The sequence below is a fragment of the Podarcis filfolensis genome, assembly GCF_964270895.1.
Source record: "Podarcis filfolensis genome assembly, chromosome: 2".
Lineage (NCBI taxonomy): Eukaryota > Metazoa > Chordata > Lepidosauria > Squamata > Lacertidae > Podarcis > Podarcis filfolensis.
This window is the reverse complement of record NC_139605.1, coordinates 74,413,627-74,432,623: the sequence shown is the minus strand read 5'-3', so window position 1 is coordinate 74,432,623 and position 18,997 is coordinate 74,413,627. Positions and strand designations below refer to the sequence as shown.

At 46.6% G+C, this 18,997-nt stretch overlaps 2 long non-coding RNA genes across 2 annotated transcripts; one reads left to right on the top strand and one right to left on the bottom strand.

Moving 5' to 3' along the window:
• Window positions 1–7,078: 7,078 nt before the first annotated feature.
• On the bottom strand, window positions 7,079–14,291 carry LOC310755805. Its single transcript, XR_014544557.1, has 2 exons — window positions 13,660–14,291; window positions 7,079–7,329 (listed from the first exon to the last, which is right to left on the bottom strand). It is a non-coding gene; the product is annotated as an uncharacterized lncRNA (long non-coding RNA).
• On the top strand, window positions 7,199–12,793 carry LOC310755804. Its single transcript, XR_014544556.1, has 2 exons — window positions 7,199–7,317; window positions 7,698–12,793. It is a non-coding gene; the product is annotated as an uncharacterized lncRNA (long non-coding RNA).
• Window positions 14,292–18,997: the final 4,706 nt, after the last annotated feature.

Sequence of the window (18,997 nt, the reverse complement as noted above, 5' to 3'; positions counted from 1 at the left end):
CTTAGAGATCCCAGGGATGAAACCTGGACCTTCTGCATGCACCAGCACACCTACCCATGTGTGCCTCCCTCTACAACCGCGTGACCCAGTTCATTCACAGATACATGAGGTCCTTTCATAGGAGCTGCTTATGATGCAGGACCAGCCCACACACTTTGGCCAAGTCATTTCTCTGAGCTGGCTGCCATCAAGTCCAATGAGTGTGTGAAGGAAACTTTTTGAGAACTAGGTTATCATGATGGAGTTAGTTCTGTGGAAGGGCACCCTCTTTTGGTTTGGGCCTCGCACTGTTGCATTCCTAGTTGATATTTCAAGGTTGTATTTGCCAGCTTTTAGCTGTAGTCCATTTAGGGTATGGTATGAGAATGCAAGACATCAGGGTGTGACTTGGAGAGAGAGCACATTCTTGGCCGGAGCATATTATGACTACCTCTTGTTTGGAATCCTCCTCCTCCTTCTGTGTCTCTCAGCAAACTTGCCACTCAGTCTAGCTTAGGCACCATCTAGGCCTTCATTGACTTAACCACAAGCAGTCCATAATAGCTTGCTAAAGCAATGAGGATATAAGGATACACAATACACATGTATATGACAGCCTGAGATCACAATCAGATAGCAAGCATGGTCATCCTCTGGCCCAGGGACATGTGGTCCTCTCAGATCTTCCAGATCCCATCAGCCTCAGCCAGAATGGCCATTGGCCAGGGGTGGTGAGAATTGTACTCCAGCAACATCGGGAGAGCTTCTTCACCCTTGCTCTGACCTGACTTGAAGCAATGGGTTCCCTTATGATCGTAGATTGTGGCCTCTGCAAAAGAGGGAACAATTAAAGGGATTTGAAAACATGTGGAAAGCATGCTGCAATGTAGAGAGTGTGCACTTTGTAGGACTGTGAAGTAACTGTGGTAAAGAGGAAATTTTCAAGTTGTAATCACTAGTCCACAGCAGCAACGCATGGTTATTTCCCTTTCTGTAACCCTCTTGAGGTGTCGCTTGTCTGAAGGGGGTAAATGCAGTGAAAGGGGCAGAGGCGTTCAGCACCCAACATTATGCAGCTCCTTCTACTCCTACTGTTGTCTGAACTTTGGAGGTGGGGAGCCTGCCCTGGGCCATGAAAGGCTTTGACTATGAGCTGCCTTGCACAGGCTGGAGGACTTGCCCACCCCCTCTGCAAAACATCAAGTAGATTTCTGCATGGCCTGCCACTAATCCAAAGCAATTTGTCTCTCCTGCCCTCCTCCTCCATTTTGAATAGGAGCTCCAACTCAAATCCCATTGCAAGCTATTTATTTTCATGGTACAGAAGCTGCCTCTTAGGTCCTGGAGAAACCCCGTGAAAAGAGAATTTTTTTCTCCATAGCTATCCACCCTTTCCCTTATAACTCATCACCAAACTCTTGACTTGCTTCTTATTTTATGAATCTCAACCAACCGTAACTAATTTTAAGGGGTGGGTGGGTGTGGAAATGATATTATTGTTCCTGTTGTTTAATCCAAGGATGGAGGAGCCATGGTCCTTCAGATGTTGTTGAGCTCCAGCTCCAATCAGTCCCAGCCAGCAAGGCCAATGAGAAGGGATGTTGGGATTTGTCATCTGGCAACATCTGGGAGGGGGGGCAGACACAGCTTCCCCATCCCTATTTTAAGTGTTCTTTCTTGGGGACATTAACACTCTTTCTCACGCACATCCCCAGAGTTAGTAAGCCATAGTAAACACGTATATTGTGTGATTATAAAAGCAGGAGTGGAAGGTTCAGAAGCCTTTGGCACCAATAGGAACAAACATTTCTACTGAATTTCACATGCATCAGTATTTGAGAGGGATTTTCCAGGCGTTGTCATCCTTGCCCTGCCTTGTGGATTTTAATCTCTATGGTTTAAATTAATAATTAATTTATTTCAATAGATCAACGGTTGCTTAGCACTGCTCAACCAGTTGAACCACTTATTTCTCGACTACCACCTGTCTACAGTTGGTTGTGAGTCTTCTCTCCCCCTCCCCCCTTCATAACTATGACTACAATAAAGGGGAAACAATTGTCAGTGCTTTTCTGCACAAGTGTTTTGCTGTCTGGAGTATGAATCTTGGCAACCTAGGATCCCTTTCTGATATATCAGGTTTATATCCCCCTCCTCCATTTTTTTGCAGTAGGTTTCTCCCCAGAGAAGAGCTGGTGTGTTAATATTGAATCTTCCTTGTATGTGCAATGCAAGGTGGCTTCACACACGATTTTTCAGAAGGGAGTTGGTCGTGGGTTATGTTTTAATACCCAAGTGTTCCAGCTGTATTGAGTGTCATGTCATCGAGCGTTAACCCTTCCTAACAGTAGCATCTATTCCCCCCCCCTTACACAAGTAGCTGGGCTGCTCGTGGTTTTCTTTAGCCCATCAAGTGGGAAGGGTATGACTGAGCTGGCCTTGGTTGCAAGCCCAAGCAAGATACCTGTTCAGAGAAGCTAAGGAGAAGCTTTGGTTGTTGGCTAGGCCTCCTTAGGGAGTCATCCCACATGACATAGAAGAATGCTTTGAGCTGATGAGGTGAATGAGGGGCAATCCTGCATTTGCACAACTGGGTGCTGTTCATCAAAATGCAGAAGACTCGAAGCTGGATATCTAAATGGAAAACCACCTGGGGAAGTGAAAGCAGGCAGGGAGGCACCAGAAGCGCTGAGCCCTGTTTTCTGCCAGCTTCCAGCTGCCTAGCCAGAGATCCGGTACAGCCTTATCTGACAGCAAAGAGGGACTGTTTGCTCTGCAAATAGAATAAACCAGCTAAGTGTCAAAATGAGGGTCCAAGGATCATGTGGAGTGTTGGAGTAGATGTACAGATGCCAATGGGAAATCTGGCCTGTATGCCTGTTTGCAATAATTTTAAAGGAGACAAAAATATATTTCCTCCATCCTTATTTTCTCCATGCACTGGAGCCAACTCCAGGGGGCCATGGCTGCTTCGACACCCACAACAGTATACTTGTGGGGCTGGGCCCCCACAAAGTCAATGGGCAAAGTGCAGCCCTTTGTTTCAGGCACCCACAATCTTTGGCGCGAGATGGCATCTATGTCTCCGTGCATGTGCACAAGAGGTGGCCTACTTCAGTATTAACTTACTGTACATGCCCAAATTCTTGCACATGAGCTGTAAGCTGCCAAAGTGCCAAGTGGACCCTTTAGTGACATGCAGGGATGAAGCATTTTAAGAACTTTGCTGTAAACATGAACACAGAACAGCCAAGCAAGCTATGCTAGGCTGCCAGTCAGAGTCGGAGCCCAGCAAGTGAGGCATCCAGTTGGAACCAATGTCAGGCCTGTGGGACACAGCCTACAAGGACATGCTCGTTCCATTTGCACATGATATTCTAGGCATGTGTCTAGAGATACATAATGTGTGAGGAAGCCTAGACTTCCTGAGGAATGTTTTCTTGAGGCTTAAAACATTTTCTAATTGGAGGTTGAAGAATTTATTGGCGCGTGCATTTGCTACTCAAAAGCTGGAGTGTTAAGCATTATTCTTCAGCAGAGTGTTCCTATTCCGTGAGTGTTCAGAGAAGAAGTGGAGAACCTTTTCTCAACATTACCTCATAGGCCACCTTCCAGGGGCTGTGTACCAGTGGTGGGTGTGGCCAAAGCGAGTGTGTTCACACACACACACACACCTCTCCATCCTCCATCCAGGCAAATGAGGGATTGCCACAGATTAAGGGCACATTCTGGGCAGGTAAAATCACAAGCTTGCCTGATGGGACAATTCCCCTCCCCCATGTGCTGTTCTGGGGGTTCTCCCACCTCCATTTTAGGTGGCGGGGGGAGCCCCACTGTGCTAGCAGATGTCCTTACACAGGGCTTCTGTTGATGGGATGGATTAGGTGAATCCTTCCCAGAGAGTCTACTCTTGCCCCTGTAGATGTGTCGTGACTCATGACTCCCCTGTGTGTAGACTTACTTGCTGCACAACCACTTGCACTATTTTCTAATTGGAAGAGAGCTGTGGTCCTTGGGGGAGCCTGGCAGCAGAGGCTGTGGCACTTATTCGCAGCTGGAGCCTTCTAAGGTCAGGTGGACTGCTATTCAGGTTTCGTACCAAGCATACTGAAAACATTGAATGGTGAAACGAATCTACCTCTGGGCTCCCTGTTGACTCTGTGCTTGAGGGAATCACCCCCTTACTCCACTACCTACATGCCAAGATCTTTGAAATCATAAGCTGGCACCCCGCACTGGAGGCCCAAGAACAGAATGAGGAAATGGGCAAGGCCGCATTGGAAGAATGGTGCTACAGAAGAGGAGGGGAACATTTCACCCTCCCCCCTTTTTTTGCAAAGGCTGCCTGAATGTACGTTGTTGGAGGGCGGCCTGCTGGCTCCTGTGGCTCTCTGAGCTTGCCTGGCTCACAAAGGGAGAGAGGAGCGCCCCAGAGGTCTATGGTGTACATTTGGCTAAAAGCTTGTAGCAACAGCCCTAAAGACTGTTTCCAATACACTCCGAGCAGATGGATTGGAGAAAGGGCAATTAGGCTATAATTCTCTGCTTAATTGTATGCCTTGCGCTTTTCCACTGTAAGGTAGGGGGAGGGAGGCGAGAGCAGCTGAGGGAGCCAAGCTGAGCGCTTAGAAAGGAGCTTGCCTTTGCCCAAACACACAATAATCCCTCTGACCCAGCTCCCTCCCACTTCATACAAACTGAACTCGACTCCACTTGCCAAATTATTTACTCCAGGGTTGGTTGGTTTTATTGTTGCAAATGCTCGACTCCCAGGATGTGTGCGTTTTCCGTCATCCAGTCTCCTAACATTTCATAGCTAGTTAAAGGAGCAAAGTTCAGCATTGCATGCAAAAGGTAAAAAAGAAGAAGCTATGGGGCAGGCTTTGGAAAGAGGTGGGAGAAGCACTCCCTCCCCCTGTGGGATCAATTGCAGGGCAAGTTCTAAAAGGCCAGAGACATTTAGCTTCCTGAAAGCATGATTGATGTATATAGTCTGTAGGGGGAAAGGCTTTTGGCCTCGGCTGTATGTACAGAAATGTTCAAGTCCTGCCTGCATCCAACCAACCAACCCACTCAGAGTAACCTGATTCAACAGTGAACAGGCCTCCATCCCTCCCTTGTTGCCCTGGACACCTTTCATAGCTGCTGGAATTCCACACACAGCAAGTCACGTTAGAGGGAGAATCACCCCCCCCAGTGGAAATTCCCTCCTCTGCCCATCTGCTAAAGGCACAGGATCCCCATCGTTCTCTGCACATGCCCACTTTCAACTCAGAACCTGTCTTTAGTACTTGGCTGCATGAGGACATTGTGGGCCTAGCTGTCACGGCCTCTGGGTGGGACAAGACTTTCAGCTGGTGCAGAATCCTGCTGCCTTCCTATTGGAGGGTTGGATGGCCCCAGCTGCACTGTTGGACACTTTGCCTCCTCATCACTTTCCTAACAGCAAAAAGTGGTTGGTTGATTTTCTAAAGCAGATTTGTTGCACTAGGCAACAGAGCACTTTAATCACCTTACCCAGGGAGAGATAAAAATCCATTTTTCCCTTTTACCAGACACTAGATATCTGTGTTCTATAAAAGAAGTGTGGTGGTATTGTTCTTCTCATGACTCTGTAGTGATATATATCATGTTCTGTCTTCAATATGAGTAAGGATCAGGAGTTCAAATGGTTGTTCATTTGATATTTCTAATATATAAGGCAAGAATGTGGAACAAACATTGGGCAGGGATCACATCATGAGGATACAGTGTGCTCCAAAAGCGATGGCTGGAGGTTATTGCCTTGCCTAGCTACTGCCTTGGGTATCCTGACTGGATGTGACTCTGATGTCCTCGTGATTGACATTGTGCAGCCGCTACTATCTTCTGTAGCATCTGCCAGATTCTGTGGAAACTGCTGTCAATGCAGAATGGAGGAAGAACCCCTGGGGTCCTAACTAAGGCAAACACAGGGAAGTCTGCTCCTTCTCAATTGCCCTTTGTGGAGAAATGCGCTTCTTAAGTTTTGTAAGGGGGCAAGGGAAGCAGGGAGAGGATCTGCTGCCCCTCCCCACCATGATGAGGGTTTAGGACCCATTTGTCTGTCCTCAACTCCCAAACTACTGGGAGGTAGGGATCAGGGAGAAATTCATTTCAAATGCATGTTCCAAAACCGTAGGCAAACCGAAACACAGCCACCTGTCAAAATTCACACTTCTGCGAATTTTGCAGGCAACTAGTGTTTACAGAACGAACGCACTAGGGTAAAGTATGACTATAAAGTACATAAATGAATCAAAATAACATGAAAAACGTATTACATTAGAGAAAATTGCTTTGCAAAAAAAGTGCATACTGGGTAAAGTATCATACAGAAATGTGTATGTTATGAGAAATTTGCACTAAAATGCAAAAGAGGGTTTAAAATAATAATAAATGCAAACTAATGTTAAAGTATGCAGAACTGAACTGGAGAGTAACTGGGAGAAACTGAAATGGACAGAATCATTCTTCCCTATGGGAGAAATGCCACAAATGTTGGGCTGACCCACTCCAAGATAGCTTCGTCTCAAAGGGTGGATGCAGAATACCCAGCAGATTTGCAAAGGGTCCATACTTTGACCCAACCCCCATTTCTGTTGTGCAAGGAGGTTGCTGGCAATAGCGCCTGCTGCCGTGCTGTTGACTGTGCCAGGCATGCTTGGGCAATGCCTCGCTCCCCAGGGTGCAGCTTTTTCGCCTGCCTGTCTCCCTTCTCCTCCTCCCCTGGCTGGCATAGGCGTGCCCTGCTGATAGAAAGCCCTGCCAGGCAGGAGAGGAATCAGGGGAACACCCTGCTTTTCATGCCTTCTGCTGTGAAGGAGGAACGAGTTCAGAGGAATGAGTATGCCAATATGCAAAAGGTGGTGCCCTGCACTGCCAGCTCATACACTTTAATCTTGATTTCCATCCTTTTGTGGGCTTGTAGAAACCTGAAGTTCCACGTGAAATTAAGAGCTTCAGATTCCATTTTAAAAATGCTTTTGGTTCTCACAGATGCAGAGAAAAAGGATTAAAAGTGGGATTAAAAGCAAGTGACCTAAATGCTCAGAACACAAAATGCATTTAAAAAAAAAACCCTTTATCCATTTTATTCTTAAAGATAATCAGCTGAATTTTTAAAAAGCCATTTCATTTATACAGACAAACAGAGAGGGAGAGAGGAATGATGGCTAGGAGATAAGGTTGTAGACCTTTTGCTTGGAGCGGTGACAGAATGAAGTGAGGTATTATGGGACACATCACCCTTCCCCAACGTGGTGCCCATGCTGGCTGAGGCTGATGAGATTTGTAGTCCAAAACTCCAGGACGGCAAGAGTTTGAGGAAGGCTGGAATACATTGAAAATGGTAGAGCAGGTTAATATAGTAAAAGGAAGAGGACTAGTCTTTATTTCCATTTTTAAATTTTAGATTCTATGGGGTGGTTTTTTAAATATATTTTGGGAGAGATTCTCCAACATCAGTTTAGTCAGGTGGGGAGAAACGGCATTGCATCCTGCCCCTTCTATGCCCCCGTTTGCAAATGTCTCCCCTCATGCTCTGCTTCTCGTTCCTAAGCCCCATCTGGCAGCATGCATTCTCATTCATGCGCACAAGGCAGGCCTGGCAAAATAAGCTTGTGGCGATTCAGCATTTGCATGGTTTCCCTGAAATGCTGATTCAGCCCATGTGGAGGAAAGGGGGGAAAGGTGGTGAGAAACATGCCGTTCTGCTGGATCGTCATTCCTCTGCTTTGTCTTTGTGCTGCGATGGGTGAAGGGCAGGCAGATGAACCTCTCCAGGGCAAAGGCTTGCCTCTTGCGCAGAGGGGCAGGGCATGCGACACACATACCAGCTCCACAGGCATGTCTTTCCTAATCAAGAACAGCCTGTTGCATTATCCGCCCCCTGACCACCCCTTGACGTTGCCTCCAAGATGGTTTGCTGCTTAAATTTAACCGAAGGCGGGTTTGAGATCACATGGGCCATCTGCAGACAGTAGGTAGCATCACAAATGTGCAGTTCTCATTTGTGTTGCAAAGGGCGCTGTTTTTAGGCGGGGTTTGGTCACATACCAACCAATTCAGGCAGTGTAATTCTAGTTGATTGGGAGGTCTTGCACAAACGACTCTCCTTCCCAAAAGATCAGGCTTCTTGCAATAAGGGAAATGGCAGAGAAGTGTGCTAGAAATGCAATGCCCCTAATCTCCAGAATGAATGACAAGTAGTTAGCTTCATCTGCTCCTCTGCAAGTAAGTCAGGATGGATGCTCAACATGAGTTTGAGAGTGCTCAGAGTATCCAGACATTTTGTCTTAGGACAGCATTTTTGTTGCTGAACATCACATTTTCAAAACGCTCCAAACCAGAATATTTTGCTGCTAGGAAAATACTATTCCCATCCACCCTTCCCCAACCTAGTGCAATCAATTACAATTGGGAGTGCTGCAGGGAATGTGACTGAACAAGTATCACAAGCACCTATTGGACTGTGCCTGTACCATCACTGCCTTTGCTTATTTTTAAAGAACTGCTTGAAGGCCACACAACCCTCAGCTGTATCATGCATATACTGATGTGCTCACATAGTGCAAGGTTCTTGTTTCCTGGTAAGCATGAGCATAGCTATCCCTACCTTCACAGAAATGGTGGACCAGTTTTGCCTAGCTGCTTTCTGACTCACCCATTTTGTGAAGATGGGATATTGTGCTATTGGCAGCAGACCTGGGTTAATATTTAGAATGGGTAGCACTTAAAGATTCTGGATCTGATTGAGCAAGTGGTCTGATTCTATCAGAAATATATTCCCCAGTGTTCAAAGGCACCCCCCTCCAAATGTAAATGTGCAGAGGAATGCAGCTTCAGTTACACTTGCATCCTATTCATTTCAGCTAGCATATCTCATTGATTTCAGTTGGTGTTTAAGGATAATGATCTTTCTCTGGATTGAGAGAAATCTGTTTCTGGTGGTGGTTTTGATTATCTTAAAATCTCTATAACTGACCCTGAATCTTTCTTACAATGAGGAATATTACCAGTCCAAACCCACTCAACAAAGTGCTAGCTGAGAATGTACAAAGAGGAAAAAACTTCTTCCACAAAATCATGGAGAAGATAAGATGATGATGATGAGTCATTTCATTTCTATACCACTTTGTATTTTTAAGAAAAATCTCAAAGCAGTTCACAGCACATTAAAACATCAATAAAACAATCCAGAATAACACATTACTGAAGAAAGTCAAATATAACGTATACAGACAAAGCAACACAATTAACAGAAGCTAAAATATTATCTTAAAGATATCAAAATAAAACATTACAAAGGTCAACTACAGAATACATATTTAACACAAACAAAATTAACAAAAATTCTTAGACATTTCCAAAGAAAGCCTATCTGTGTGCAGTGGCAGGTTCCATGCATGTATGCGTCTTGAAGAAAGCAGACATCCTTCTTTGCAACATCCAAACATCCCCTGATATTCATTTGGGGGGCTGGGAGTTGCAGCATTCCTGCACTTGCTGCAGGAAATGGGGACACGAGAGAGAGCTCAACCAAGGCTAATTGCCACAATGTGCCCTTCCTCTATTAGCATTTAAAATCAGTAGCGGCAAAGACCTCTAGCACAATTGCACCATGTTAACTTCCCATTGGACACTGGTACAGATTGCTGCAGAGAGTGACCTTTGTGTATTGCACCAAGCATTTCTCCTTCCTCTTGATAAGTGCTGACGGTGTAATGCATATCTCTCTCCCCCCCCCCCGCTGCTTCATGAGGTTGGCCATACATAAAGTGGATTTATGCAATGAACGTTGGTCCTTTGGGGTGGATGGATCACTCCGCCACCAACCTCAGTCTCCATTCAGCCAGTCCCCACCTGCATGACTTCTTACAGCCTTTCCATGGGGTGGTCCTGGCTGCCCACCTCCTCCTCCTTAGGCTGTTTTGCCCTTATAGGGCAGGGAGGAAGAGAGTGCTAAGCTCCGCCTGTCATCTGTGCCGGCTCCATCTCCTGTTGTCCTCCCTGCCCTACCATGCCCAATGGGCAGCAGATACCACTAAATTAATGTGCATCCTCTGTAGAAGACTCCACAGTAATGCTGCCTATGGTTCTTTCCTTGACACCTGCACACGGGGGCCATGCTCCATTGTTTGAAGCTGCTGTTGCAGCCATACTTGGCCGCCTTCTCTGTGGGCCTTTCAACACTTCACTATTTATAGTGGAATAGCTGCTGAAGGGATTTTTATTTTTTATTAGCGAGGGGTGACATGTTGCCACAAGATGCCCACATCCTTCAGCTAGTATTCCGGAATAATGTTTCCAAACACCCACTTTTTCCGCTACTGCAAAACAAACAAACAAACAAACAAACACCATTTGTGAAAGATTTAGAAAGGATCCTCAATATTTTCATTTGGGTTGCATGTGTCATCCTGCATCATCTTGCCTTTTGTGTGTTGGGGGTCGCTTGGAAGATGCCTGTTTTGTATCACTTCCCTCTGGCTGGTGTGAGCTGCTAGGGTGTGAGCTCAGTTCAGAGAGAGCTATGGCACTGAGTCAAGTATTGCCCATGACAACAAAGCTTAGCTGCAGACTAAATCCCACCTCAGTAACCAGGTTAGCCATATTTCAGGCAGACATGTAGTACCTCTTCTAATCTATTCTCCCACTAGATTAGAATTTCTGAATACTAGGCATTATATATCCCCCCCCCCAAAGCTACAAAGGGGCTCATAACTCTGGCATTTGCTGGCACAACGGTATGTTAAGAATGTGATGACAACCACATAACTTTTCTCACTTTGGGCACAACCCACCATTAGTATGGAAAGGAAGACCCCACACTCACTCTCTTATAGCAACAACGTGAGCAGTGGTGAGCTCAGATTCACTCTTAAAAACGTTGGCTCAAACAGCAACTATGCCACTATGAATACCAAGTGTGCAAGGCCCATGTGTTGCCAAGAAGGACCACACCAACCGCCTCAGTGCTTCTGCAGCTACAACTGTTGCTCTTAGCATCTCTACCAAATAGAAAAACAATAGAGTTCCAGATGCAGGAAGAAAGCCTTGCTGAAGTGCTGAGCACTGGCATATACATCAGCTTGAGTGAGGCAGAAAGCTGTCTGGAAGGAACGCTAGGAAGTGGAGCTAGTCCTAGGAGGCTGCAGAGGACAAAGGCCTGTGTCTGCTTTTGCGCCTGTTTTCTCTGATAACCATGGGTGCAATTCCATCTGTGCCAAGCGCATAGCCTTCTGAGCTGTGTAGATACCAGGTTGTCACTGGAAGGTTGTGGCCTCTTTCGGGGAGCTATGACACAGAGCAGAATCAAATATAACACTTGAAGGGTCATTCTGGATATTTTTCATGCTCGTACCCAAATGGAACCCAAATTTAGCTGCACACAGGGATGGATTTCGGTTGGAGTTTGGGTTCCATTTTAGTACCAGCTGACGGCAGTGCTCCCCATTTGCTGATGAGTGGCCTGTGTGACTAATGCAGCTGTTTTTGTTGTTTATGAAACCATCCCTAATGACAGAGCCTTGCATCTGGACGAAGTGTGGGGGTAGCAATGTTTGGTGACTAGAGAGGCATGGATCCAATGCTTCACTTGTACTGGCCTCTTCCTCAGCATCATCATATCCTTGCAGACAAAAGAGCCAGACTGAGGAGGGATGATGTGTGCCTCTGATAGACAGAGAAAGAACAAGAGACAGAGATGGTTGGTGCACTTCTAACTGGGAACTCACAGAATCATCCTGCTGCCCCAGCAAGAACCTCGAGCAAATGTACACTTTTCCTGGCACTGACTCATTCCTCTCCCTCCTGGCAGCTGATGAGGGCTTGACTCACCGGAGCGACTCAGTTTCTGAGACTAGTCATGGCTTGCTCTTCCTTTCGCTTTCCCCCTTGCCCCTGTCAGATTCTGCCCTTGGTCGCTGTCCCACTGCCTCATTCCCAGGCGGATTCCTTGCGCTTTGCTTGCTCCGCTGAGCAGCCTCTCTCTCAGGCCCAAGAGGGCAAAGGGGGACAAGCGGAGATTAATGGTAAGCTGCTTGCTGCAGCCAGTTAGGGAAATGCTGAGGAGATTGTTTGACCATCATCGCTCCCAGCTGCCGGCCAAGTCACATGACACCAGGCCTTACCAGAGAGCTGAAGGTGGGATTAGATACGTCAGTGCCAGATCAGAGATGTGGGGATTGACGAGAGCCAGAAATGAATGCTTCCATCAACCGGGCTCTTCTGCCTCAGCCTTCCTGCCAAGGAGCTTTTTGGCCCTGCCCAATGCAGCACACAAACATCCCCGTTCACAAGTCAAGGACACAAACTATGGTGAAATCACAAAGACTTCAAAGTGCAGAGACCCTCACAAACAGTGGAAACTAAGCCTGGGGCCATTGCACTGCAGTTTGGTTTGCTTTGCTTTGAGCGGTGCAGGAAGCAAAGTCACTGGTGTTGAGACCCTGGAAGCTGAAGCAGTACATTTTTGTGAATAAAACATGGCTGGCAAAGCTGTTCCCGCTGCTAATCACTTCATAAAGGGAGGCGTTCCAAAGTCGTATGATCAGGCCCGGTAAGCTTTCTGTTGGATGAATTGTCCTGTCATTTCTTTCTCATAAGAACACAGGAAGCTGCTTCTTATCATTGGGTCTATATAACTCAATATTGTTGACAGTGTTTGGCAGTGGCTCTCCAGGGTTTTCCCGACCTGGAATTACCAAGGGATTAAACCCATTGCCTTCCTTGTGCTCTGCTTCTGAGCAACAGCCTTTCCTTGTCCATCTTTCACTTGCGTTTTCCTTTCTTTCCTTTTTTTAAAAAATCATTTATTAGAATTAATTTCTTTTACTTCCATGGAAACGAACTCCAGGCTGATGGCCCTATTATTCAGTTGCAGTGAAAACCAGTAAAATGGAGGAGGAAGCAGATGTTGTTTTTGTAAATGCAGGCTCAGCAAGATAAAGATTGCTTCCAAGTAGGGCCCTCCTAGTGGCCACCATGTGCTGCTTTCCCCATTTGCTGATGAATGTTAAAAAAAGAGAAGAGAATAGGGGGAGCAACACACTGTTCCCTGCTGGCAAAAGTTTTTGCTTTTACACTATTGCCAGATGAGAAGAAGAAGAGTTTGGATTTGATATCCCGCCTTTCACTCCCTTTAAGGAGTCTCAAAGCGGCTAACATTCTCCTTTCCCTTCCTCCTCCACAATAAACACTCTGTGAGGTGAGTGGGGCTGAGAGACTTCAGAGAAGTGTGACTAGCCCAAGGTCACCCAGCAGCTGCATGGGGAGGAGCGGAGACGTGAACCCGGTTCCCCAGATTACGAGACTACCGCTCTTAACCACTACACCACACTGGCTCTATTAACCAAATATTAACCAAAATGAGAGATTTTGGTTAATATTGTCTTTGAATCTTTTGATGTATTTTAATTTGGTATTGGTTTTTCTTTTCTTTCAGAAATTGTAAGTTGCTTTGAGACAATATATATATATATATATATATATATATATATATATATATATATATATGTAGCAATAATTAAATAGGCAGCACATTCCTTTTCTTTCTTATAATATCTTTCATATAACATGCCCTCTCTCCATGCCAGTGGAACATGATGGGATCTAGCCAGGCTCCCTCAGGTTGATCTCCTCTTCTTCCCTGCTTCTTACCCTCTGCCAAGTTCTGCTTCTTTGAAGTGCAGGTCTACATCCACACGCCTAGGTATATTTTGTTCTTCTTCTTTTTAAGGCAGAACCATAAAATTTTGAAATATTTAGCTACACCCCCCCAACATCTAATGCCACTGCTTGTTCAATATGGAGCCTCATTCACTTGTCCTTGGATGAAATTCTACCTCCAGGTGTTGCTTGCTGTAATCCAGTCTTCCCCAACTTGGTGCCCTTCAGATACTGTTGGGCTACAACTCCCATCAGCCTCAGCACAGCCAATAGCCAGGGATGATGGGAGTTGTAGTCCAGCTGGCTGCTCCTGCTTCACAGAGTTGCTCATGTGATCTAGGAGAGGGAGGAGGATGCAAAGAGGTGTGGCTGCTCCTGAATTGCTGAATTGCCCAAACACCTCTGCCCTCCCTGGTTTATCTCACAGATCCCTACTCTTGCCTGCAAAAAAGAAAAAAGAAAAAGGGATCACAGAGACCTCTCTTTAAGCAAGCACTGCCCAGATCGGTGGCTTTTGCTTCCCAAACAAATGCAGCTTCTCATTCTTCCTTTCCTGGCAGACCTGCTACCTTGGCGGTGATTCAGTTTCATCTCCAAAAGAAACAGCAGGATGGCTTGGGGTTGGCAGGTGTGGCCTCCATCTGCAATCTTGGGCATGACTCAGTCCTGCCGAACTGGCAAAGGGTGACGAATGTGAATGCCCCTTGGTGTGTGTGCACACTCCTGATGGGATCACAGCCACAGCATGGCAGGAAGAACACTGAACGGTGCTCCGCAAACCTGCTTCCTCATGCAGGCCTCCCCCCATCCCTGCTTCTCTGTTCTGTTTGTGTGTGGTGTGCTTCTGCAGCCTCAGCATGTCGGAGCATCCGTGTGTCAAGGAGCAAAGAGGGGAGAAAGAACATGAAAGAGCAGGGCAGGCCCAGCAGAGTGAAAGAGGGAGATTTGCAGAGCCAGAGGCAACATTCTCTCCTAGATAGAAGAGATGGCTGAGAAGCTAGAGGGTTTCCGTCTGAGCCACAGAGAGGGCAGCACAATGAAAGCATATTGATTGGGGATAATGAGAAGATTGAGGAAGCAGATCGTAAACTAACAGGATATTAAAAGAGACCGGGGCGAAAGCCTATTCAAAACCCCCACGCCTTTTCTTGAAAGAGCATGAGCACATCATATATAGCCTGAGGGTGTAGCTGGAATCAGCAAAAATGGACAAAGGGTAAATACATGGATTTAAAGCCTCGAGTGGCTATTTTAGCAGGGGGGCAAGAAAGGAGACAAGCTTGTATCATTGTATAATAGATGCAGTGCTTTGCTTCCCATGGTTGGGTCCCAAATTTGGGCCTAGAATCGAAACATTTCCTTCCATTGTTTCCGATCTGTGGTGGAGCTGTTAAGGGTTACAGCATTTAGAGGCTGGACATATATGGCAAACTCGGAGATCACACGAATTTCTGGGATGCAAAACCAAAGAAACAAACAAGTGTTTTCCGTTTGTAAGGAAACTGTGACAAATGAAGCCAATGTTCTTCAAACTTTCTGCCCTGCACAGCAGCCCCTGATGGAAAGAACTTGTTCATACACTTGTATGCGTGAACTGCTCTCCCAAACTGCATCTAACAAACCTAACAGTGTACATAAGCCCCATTTCCCAGGGCTAAAGCCAAATTCTAGCTATTGAGGATTAGGGGATGAGCTATGTGTGGGTGGTAGATTATAATATGGCATTTCCCGTGCCGCTGCTGCCTCCATACCAGCTGATGCAAACATGTTATCAGATGCATCCACAAGGGAAGAGACTTTTTCAAGCCTGTTTATTCCTTTTTGGGAAGATCTTTTCTGGGTCACTGGAATGCTGGTCACTTTTACCTGTTCCGGGAAACAAATATATTTGATGCTGTTGCAAAACGCTGCCCACCTTGCTGAGGGTCCAAATTTCACAACTGTGCAGAAGCTCTTGTTTTGCGACCCATGTGGCAAGTGGCTCCCTCCAGCCTTGGTCCTGCCACCAACAGGGTTTCCAATATCTGGGGAAGCCTCCTTGCAAAGAAGTACAGCCAGTGCTTTAAAAAAAAATGTTTAGGGGTACTCATATTGTTTCGGGAAGTTTGCTTTTCTCCCCTAACCTTACCCCCTGTCCTAAAGGAGATCCATATTGTATGCTATTTCCCACCTCCCACTGAGCTCCGCTTGCAGTTATTAATATTTCTGAGTACCCTGGGACTGTGCAGGAAGGGTCACACCAACACCACGGTCCCTAAAATTTGAACCGGATCCCAGAATGCAAGCGATAGTAGAAATTCCCCACCTCCCACTGGGCTAGGCTTGTGGTATTTTCCAGGGCCATGAGACTGTGTAAGCACAGGAGGAGTGCCACCATTTTCTGCAGTCCGTCAGATTTGATTGCACTGCCTGAGAAACCAAATATCCGTCCTCCAAGGAAACACAAACACCTGGCACCGCAAGTGGAGCTCGGTTTGAGGTGTGTGAAGGGAAGCGTTGCCGGGCGTTTCTAGTTGAAACATACCATCTGCCAACATGAAAGGGCATTATTAACCCTCCCTGCGCAGCCCTTCCTCGCCTGGCTGCTGATCCTTTCAAAGGAGATGATTAAACCCCCATTCCAGTTATTAGCTAGCTATTAACAGCTACCTGACTGCAACACAGCAATAATGGCCCTGGAAGGATTCCAGGCTAACAAGGAGCCTTATAATTTCTTTGGTGTCTCAGCATCAGCAGGAGTGCTGGGCAGAAATAAGCTCTGGGGGCTAGGAGGGAAGGCTGTGCTGATTGACTGGGTGGGGAGGGGCAGTAAACAGGCAATGTCTTCCTCAGCCCCACAAATCAAACTTCAGCCTGGCCAGCACTAGTGAAGAAGGGTTGTAGCCGTATCTGCCCCTTGAAAAGCTTTGAAGCAGAGAGAAAGAGATAGTACAGCAGCCACCCACTCCCCACCCACCCATCAACATCATAATTTATTACTTATACCCCGCCCATCTGACTGGGTTGCCGCAGCTACTCTGGGCAGCTTCCAACATATTAAAAACACAGCAAAACATCAAATGTTAAAAACTTCCTGATACAGGGCTGCCTTCAGATGTCTTCTAAAAGCCATGTTGTTGTTTATCTCTTCGACATTTGATGGGAAGTCGTCACTACCAAGAAGGCCCTCTGCCTGGTTCCCTGTGACCTCACTTCTCCTGGTGAGAGAAGGCCATTGGAGCTGGACCTCCATGTCCGGGCTGAATAATGGTGGTGGAGACGCTCCTTCAGGTATACTGGGCCGAGGCCATTTAGGGCTTCAAAGGTCAGCACCAACACTTTGAATTGTGCTAGGAAATGTACTGGGAGCCAATGTAGGTCTTTCAGGCCCAGCGTTATGTGGTCCTGGCAGCCACTCCCCGTCACCAATCTAGCTGCCGCATTCTGGATTAGTTGTAGTTTCTGAGTCACCTTCAAAGGTAGCCCCACGTAGAGCGCATTTTCCCACTTTCCCACCTACCTTTGACTACCTTCTGGCCAGGAAACCCAAGCTGGCATGACGTGCAGTATTTATTTATTTGGACTGACTAATGCATTTTGCTTTCGTCTTAGCAGAATATTTGTGTGGGGGCAGGTTGTTTTTAATGGAGCAGGAAGCAAAAGAGATAGTGGGATATCCGTTATTGGGTTTTAATTGTAACCTGCCCTGCGACCTTAAAGTGATGGGGCACATATATATAATAATAATAATTCCCAGAAGCCCGTTTCATGGCTTCTGCTCCATCTTGCTTGAAGTCAACCCCCCCCCCCCATTTCTGTGAAGATGCACAGAGACCCACCCACTGGAACCTGGATGAAACAGGTGCAACTCTACAATCTGTATAGGAGGGAGAAGGGGAAGCAGCTTGGAGTGAGGCCTTGTCGAGCCTGATTTTGTTTTAGAGAGATCCTGCCCTGGTGAATATATGCGGATCCTGGAAATTCCTGTGGGCCTGACTCACCCTTTCCTGCAGGTGCCTCTCCTTCTCCCGCCCTCCCACACACTGGCTTAGTTTCTGCTCTACTTGCCCCACCCTCAGGGACTGTCACTTTCGAGACAGTCGCACTCAGCGAGGCAGGGAGTGGGTAGGAATGCCCTGACGGGCTTCCAGGGCAGGGTGCATTGTGGGATTGGTGCTGCTCACGCATGCCACATTTTTTTTTTGCAGTGTCCACATTACATTTGTCGGCCAGTCATTAACCCCCCCCCCAATTTAATCCAAATTCACCCTTTGCACTGAAAATCCAATATAGTGGTACCTTGGTTCTTGAATGTAATCCATTCCGGAAGTCTGTTTGGCTTCCGAAAAGTTCAAAAACCAAGGCCCAGCTTCTGAGTGGCACAGGTGCCTCGGAAACAATAGAATCGGATGTTCAGCTTCTGAAAAACGTTTGAAAATCAGAACACTTACTTCCGGGTTTTCGGTGTTTGGGAGCCGAAATGTTTGAGTACCAAGGTGTTTGAGAACCAAGGTACCACTGTAAATATATTTTAACAATTCTACCAGTGACCTGTTTGTGATATTAAGCCTCTGTCTGGGAGAATCCAAAGGGAACATTGGTGAAGTGTGACTAGAGGCAATGGTCAAGCAGGCCTTATAAGGTGAGGCATACTTTATGGACAGTGCTAGGGCAAAAACAGGCAGCCACATGCATGGAGTGAAAAGCTGCATTCTCCTTCTAGCTCGCCAAGCTAGTCAGTCAAGTTGATCTGGCTGCTTACAGTATTATGAATGGGGATGCTCACCACCCGACTCCTCTAAGAGGACAATGGCTGTCAGGTGACACATGAAGGCGTGTGCAGTATTTTAATAAAGTAGCAGGTTGCCACTTTGAATTCATATCCCATCAAGCCATTAGACCATAGTGGTTAGGGTGTTGGACTAGGACCTGGGAGGCCAGAGTTCAAATCCCCACTCAGCCATGAAGCTCACTGGGTGACTTTGAGGTAGCCTACCTCACAGGATAAAATGGGGAAGGGAATAAGTTTGTATACTACCTTGAGCTCCTTGGAGGTATGGTGGAGTATTAGAGATTGACAGACAGACAGACAGATGATAGATACATACAGAGGTACCGCTGGTTACGTACATAATTCGTTCCGGAGGTCCGTTCTTAACCTGAAACTGTTCTTAACCTGAAGCACCACTTTAGCTAATGGGGCCTCCTGTGCGCCACCGGAGCACGATTTCTGTGCTCATCCTGAAGCAAAGTTCTTAACCCGAGGTATTATTTCTGGGTTAGCGGAGTCTGTACCTGAAGCGTCTGTAACCCGAAGTGTATGTAACCCGAGGTACCACTGTATAATGGA